Source organism: Castanea sativa, chromosome 9, assembly GCF_040712315.1.
Source record: "Castanea sativa cultivar Marrone di Chiusa Pesio chromosome 9, ASM4071231v1".
Taxonomy (NCBI): Eukaryota; Viridiplantae; Streptophyta; class Magnoliopsida; order Fagales; family Fagaceae; genus Castanea; species Castanea sativa.
The window spans coordinates 39,175,388-39,182,462 of NC_134021.1; the positions used below are offsets into that span (position 1 = coordinate 39,175,388).

The 7,075-nt window shown below is 34.0% G+C and overlaps 1 long non-coding RNA gene across 1 annotated transcript; it reads left to right on the forward strand.

The window, feature by feature from the left end:
* Positions 1-377: 377 nt before the first annotated feature.
* Positions 378-4,361, forward strand: LOC142609967 (uncharacterized). Its single transcript, XR_012839730.1, has 2 exons — positions 378-745; positions 2,088-4,361. It is a non-coding gene; the product is annotated as an uncharacterized LOC142609967 (long non-coding RNA).
* The last annotated feature ends 2,714 nt before the right edge of the window (positions 4,362-7,075 follow it).

Consider the following 7,075-nt stretch of genomic DNA (forward strand, 5'->3'; position numbering starts at 1 on the left):
TTTCTAAAATTAATATAAGAGTATATAATAAATATATTATTTTATAATGCTTTTGGATAAGAATTGTAAAGATTATAAATATTTGAATGGCTAATTGTATTATGAATATATATATACTTAGTATGTATAAAAATTATATTAAGTGGTTTAAGTTATTAGATGCATAGTTAGTGGTGTTTTAATTAAGTATGATGCATGAGATGTTATAGTATAATTCCACCCACACATGCAACCAATGGAAATTCAACACATAGTGCCAAAGTTTAATGCATGTTGACAAACACAAAGATCAAGACTTGGTTGGCCATGCAATAGATAAACTCCACCTCATTCTTCTTTGACTTTTCTCAAGACACTAGAACATCCAAGAAGCCTTCTCCATTCCCACGGATCCACACAAATCTGAAATTTCACCTCACTTTACTCTCTTTTCTCTTAAGGAGAGAGCTAGGAGCTTTCTTGAGTCTCTTTTGTCAAACTCATGGGTCCACACACCAAAAGAAAGATAAGACTCCATCTCAATTCTTCTTTCTCTCTCAAAGAAACTAGAAGACTCAAGGAGCTCTCTCCCTCTTTCATACCCACGGTTCAACACCAAAAGAAAGAAGAGCTCTCAACTCCTCTCCCTCTCACACCTACGGGTCCAGCAGTAAGGAAAAATATTTCTACAATTCTTCTCAAGCTTTTGTTCTCAATTTAAAGCTAGAGTAACTCTAGCTCTATCACTCCAAGAACCATGCTTAGGGTAAGGGAAAAATCTAATTCTTTTAGTCTATTTTCCATTTTAAACTTATGTTATGGTTATATGATTTTGTATATGGGTGTGTTGGATTCTAGAGATTGTTGATTGCCCAAATATGATTTGAATCATTGTTATGCTTGCATGTGTTTCTAGATGATAGACTAATATAAAATCTATTATGGGTAAGTGTTAAAGGAGTAAAATAGCTAGATAAAATTTATGAAATTGCTATTTGAGGTGCTGAATGTGTAGTTGATTTAGTAATTGAAGCTTGTTGAGAGTTAGTTCATGAACTTGTTAAGAATTGCACTCACTGGTTAACCTGTTTGGTTATTATAAATTCTGTATTTTTCTAGGACAGCTATGGGTAAAAGGTTTATTGGAGATTATTATATAATATGTCTAGCATGTGTGTACCAAATTTCATATGAAAATACCATCGTTTGATAATTGTTTGTGCATTTACAAGAAAATGTTGCAAAGCTGTCACTGTGACAGATTCTGTATTTACACATGGTAAATTATGTATTAAATTGTATACAATGAATTTGGATGCTAGGAATATTTCTTATGAAACCTAAGACACATACGGTTCTAATGGAAGTGGTCTCACAGCCATTGGATCAATATAAAAATAATGGTTTAATTTCTAAATTGCATAAAATTTTGTCAGGACAGATTTGAGTATGCTGCATTGTATAATTTTTAGTAAATTATGGTTTTATTCTTTGACTCCAAAATTGATATGATATTTACTAGACATCCAGGGGAGTTTTTCTGTAAAATTGCATGAAGTTTGGATGTGAATTGATAACCCACTTTTATTTTGTAAGTGGAGTATATGCTGCTAAAATTATCAGTGAACAGTAAGGGACATGCCTAACTTTGAGGATTTAATTCTAAAGTTAGGGTGAATGATTTGAACTATAATTTATTATGCTCATCATTTGGTATGTTTGGATTATAGCTATATTTTGTGTAACTTAGTTCAAGGTTTGGTACTCAAATGAAGGGTTCTAAACTATTTGATTGTTATTTTTATGAAGCTATTTTGTTCAACATGTTGTATGTTGCCTTGTATAAGTTCATGCATGCACCATTGTTTCCGATCTCAAACACATTCTGAATTGATTTTAAAGTTTTTGACATGATATAAATATGAACATTAAAATGATGGTTTTTCTTTAGTTGGTACATCATTGTTGATGTGTGCATTGTATGTTTGTGGGAACCTCGTTGAGGTGGGATTAGGATTTCCTTGATTTTATGAGATAGGCTTTGAGATAAATGTGTAAGTTTATTATAAGGAATAATTGATACTAATAAGCTTTGATATTTGGTTTAGGTGTTACCGGTACCCAAGTCTAAGCTCGTTCGACTTTAGGCTTTCAGTTCCTCTGCTTTCAAGTAAGGGATAAGTTATACGAGCATTTGGTGAGTCATGAGGTTATTTTAAAGGGTATTATGCATTAAAAGGTTTTTGATTAGAGATATGGCATATAATCATGTTTTAGACAATGATATGTTCGTGAGCTTTCGAAACCTTATGTATATAATTTAAGCATATTGATGCCATTACTAATTCCACAAACATAATGTTTAAAGAAAATAATAGAAATGCTATTATTGTGAAATGTTATGCAAACTATGAATTTCAGTATGATGTATAAGTATGAAATGTTTTTGGGTTATGTCCTCTGGTGATCTGAACTCAGCCAGTAGGGGTTAATTACTGGCTTTCCATGGAAAATGTTATTTGTTTGGCCATTTAAAGTAGAGGAAATGGGGCTGCCCGTAACTCTAATCTGAACAAGGCCTTCTCCTCAATGTGTACAGACGGCGGGAAGGAACAAAACCTTGAGGGGATGTGCCATCAGGCCTCCCAAAGAGGACAATATCATACACATGAGGGCACCCAAATGAGATGAGGCCTTCTTTGTACAGACATATTAGATATGGACTAACCAATATGTTATGAACAGCTATATTATTTTATTGATCATGAGAGAATGATTTGTTTAAATGTATTATGAAAAATTCAAAACTCTCATGAAAAGAAGTATATGATGAAAAGAAAAATTGTTCTTCAAAGATAAAAGTTTCTGAAGTTCTGTTGTGCTTTAAAGATAAAGAATCTGATGAAAATGCTTTAGTGTTCTGTAAAGATAAAGCTTCTGATGAAAGTACAAGTTTACGTTAAAAAGTTATCAAGTATCTGTTCTTTATGAAACATTAAGTTTTATAACTATAAAAGTTATAATATTTTATGAGAAAAAGTTTATAAAGAAAAGTGTTCTTATTTGTTAAGATGTTTCTAATTTAAGATAAAGTTACTAATTATCTAATTTAAGTCAAAATGACTATTTTGTAATAAGACTATATGTATATGTATGTATATATGGGGGAGGACGACAATGCAGAAGACGGAAGCACAATAGATATAATAATTCAAAGTAAATATAATTGAAAGTAAGGCGGTAAGACCAGCCAAGCAGTTATATCAAAATAATTAAAGATATTAAAACACAGTTGTGTTATTGAAAGTAATTCAAAACACTTACAGCAGTAGTAGCAGTAGTTACAAGATTACAATAATCAACAGGATAATAGTGCAAGGCTTGAAGGCTAGACCTGGTTCTAGTGACAAGCTTTGGAGAATTCCTAAAAGAAAAGAAGAAAATTCTTATAGAAAGTTCTGAATTGCAATAAGGGACAACCCCCCTTATATAGGTAAATAAAGCAGTAAATAGTTGTTAGGACATATGTGGTTCACTTGATATGAACATATGTCATTCTTTTATGTAATTGGCTAATCCTTTGACAAAATGCACTTTACTTGTAATTGGGTAGATCTAAGATGTTTTTAATACTTCAAAAAACAAGGTTTCAAGATCAAGTGTTAAAGCCATGCAAGTCTGTACAAGAAACAAGCTGAGAAGTGCTTATCATTAAAGCTCAACAGCTGCGTCTATCGAACTTTAAGAAGTTGTTCCAGCTCCGTGGCTCGACAGCTGCTCGGCAGCACCTCGACACCTCTAGCTATCGAGATTTAAGGAAAACAGATTTTCAATGTTGTTTTGATTCCAATCTGTAGATATGTCTTTGGGCCTTCTTTTCTCATAACCCTAAACATATAAAATAATTATTTTAAGGGCCGTCAAAGTAAGCACAAGTTGCACAAGTATTGAGCAAAATCTATTCAAGCAATTTGTGACCGAAGACAAAAGTTTGCCCTAGTTCATCTCTTTGTGAAGAAGCTATTGTGTCTTTGCACCATAGGGTTTTGTAACCAAGCATCTTCTTGTTCTTTATTGTGAGGATGAACTGAAGAACTCTACAGCCAACATCTTTCTCAAGTTGGTGATTGAAGTCGCATACTGGGATCCGCGCAATTGGTTAGTCACGTACTGGGAGCCGTGCATTGAAAATGAGAGTTTGTCACTACAGAACAAGTCCAATTGGATATTGGGGTAAGAATTCAACTGTAGGTTGGCATAAGGTACTGAGATTCTTTTACTTGTAACCGATTATTATGATAATAGGGGATTGTTGGGAATGGTGACCTTAAAATCACCCGGTGGAGTTTTTACCTCGGAGGTTTTCCCCATTCGTAAACAAATCACCGTGTCAATTTATTTTTCGCTGCACTTTAGTTTATAGGTGATTTGTTTGTGGAACCATGCATTTACATGTTAAATTGGTTAATTAATTAAACTTGGCTAATTAATCCATCTTAAATGGTCAATACTTTTTGGCCTATCAATAGTGACATTTTCACTATTAACCTTACTGCTCAAAATGAGGCCTGTACAAGCCACCTTGCTGATCTAACCACTCAAAATGAAACTTATACCAACTATATTGTTAACCTTGTTTCAACAAATGAGGCTCATAGGGGTCATCTTGATACTCTTACAAATATTAAAACCCTTATTAGTCAACTCTTTTGCAAAGAGGAAATCCATTCAATGGATAAAAAGACTATGATGGGCACTGATTACGCTCGTTTGAGTCTTAAGACTCAAACTAAACTAAGAAGTGCTATTGCCAACTTGCCTCCAGAGATACAATCTTGTATTTTTGAAATCAAGGCAATGACCAAGTCTTTCGACCTTTGGTCTAAATATTTCAAAACATTGGTCACAATTACCATTCTTGATCTTGTTGATTCAGATGATATTAATGATATCTATATGCAGTCTATTTGGGAAGAACACTTTGGGAGTAATCTCAGAGTTTATGAAATGAATAACCCTTTCCCTAGCCTTTTGGTCAACTATGAAGATAGTTCAGATGATGATCCCAGCTGGCTTTCCCAAATGATTGAATCTGGCTTTATCAAACTCATAAAATTAACGAGTCATGACCAAGTCAACCAATTTCTTGATATAGTTCAAAAGGCTGTAAAAAATATTAAGAGTCCTTTTGTCTCTATTAGGTGCTGGAGTACTTTGCCAAAGTGGGAGAGAAATAACTGGATAAGTGTCCAACCCTCAAGGCACCTTGTTCTCATTAATGGTTACACTCACTAGGGACAATGGTATGAAGGTGACACCTACCTTTCATATAAATATCCCCATGCTCTTGCTGAATGTCGGAGAAATTATTTTAATAACCAAATTTTAGATGTCATCCAAGATTTATGGAAAGATTACCATTTCATACGATGTACAGATAGAATTTATGTTTTTGGAGTTAGACCCTATGCTTCTGTTATTCGTCATCTCAATTGGATGAGTCATGATGACCCAATAAAGTTTCTGAAACAAGATCCTGTATTTGAACCACTGTTGTATTGTGGCTTTTGCAACCAATATGCCACTTATCATGAACATAATTGTGAGGATGAATGGGATCCTTATCCTACAAGGAGTGATCCATTTGAGGGATACCCATCTGATGCTGCTAATACTGATTAAAGTCTTGGCTAACAAATGATTCCTTTTGTCTAGCCTTCAATTGTTTCAACATTCACCGGAAGGTGAAAGCTGTTACTATTACTTTACCCACTAATGATGCTTTCTTGACTACTACAATATTATGTCTCTTTTATTGACTTCTTTGGCACCAATATTGCTAAGAAATATTCTCACTATTGTATTACCTGCTGACTACTATTATTCTACATGATAATGATGTCTTTTCTATTAACTACTTTTGACACCTGCACAATGGCTCCTATTGCTACATAGTTCACTCAAGGACAAAGTATTTATTGTTGCTTTACCTACTGCTAATGATTCCCCTGTTGACTGCTTTTGGCACAACATGCCAAACTACTTTCTGCACAATAGCTAGTTTCTTTGTCAAAGCTTCCAGATTTGGCGCTTCTGCTGTCCTCACGGACCCTAATATGAATAGTGAAAATGTCACTATTCACTGTTTTATTTACCTATATAAGAGGGGTTATCTTCACTTTATGACTACGGTGGCGCCAACGACGGTAAGAAGGAACACAACAATGAAGTATCACAAGGTCAGGTAGAGACAGACAGAATATGAAGGATACAACAACACTATCGGCCAAGGAAAGAATGACTCTGATACTATAAAGGGGGAAGGACGACAGCGCAGAAGGTGGAAGCACAACAATAAGATAATTCAAAGTAAATGTAATTGAAAGTAAGGTAGTAAAACTAGCCAAGCAGTTATATCAAAATAAATAAAATATATGGAAAATAGTTGTGTATTGAAAATACTTTAAAACACTTATAGTAGTAGCAGTTAATGTGGTAGTAGTTACAGGATTACAATAATCAAAAGGATAAGTAGCAAGGCTTAAGAACTGTTATGAGTTACAAGCTTTGGAGAATTTTTAAAAGAAAACTTTGATCTAAAAGAAAGTTCTGAAAGAAAATTCTAGATTGCAATAAAGGACAACCCCCCCTTTATATAGGTAAATAGAGTAGTGAATAGTGACATTTTCCCTATTCATATCAGGGTCCGTGAGGACAGCAAAAGCACCAAATGTGGAATCTTTAACAAAGAAACCAGCTTTTGTGCAGAAAGTAGTTTGGCATGTTGTGCCAAAAGCAGTCAACAGGGGAATCATCAGCAATAGGTAAGGCAACAATAAATACTCTATCCTTAAGTGAACTATGTAGCAATAGGAACCATTGTGCAAAGACATCCTTATCATGTAGAATAATAGTAGTCAACAGGTAATACAATAGTGAGAATATTTCTCAGCAATATTGGGGCCAAAGAAGTCAATAAAAGAGGCAGAATATTGTAGTAGTCAAGAAAGCATCATTAGTGGGTAAAGTAATAGTAACAGCTTTCACCTTTCGGTGAATGTTGAAACAATTGAAGGCTAGACAAAATGAATCATTT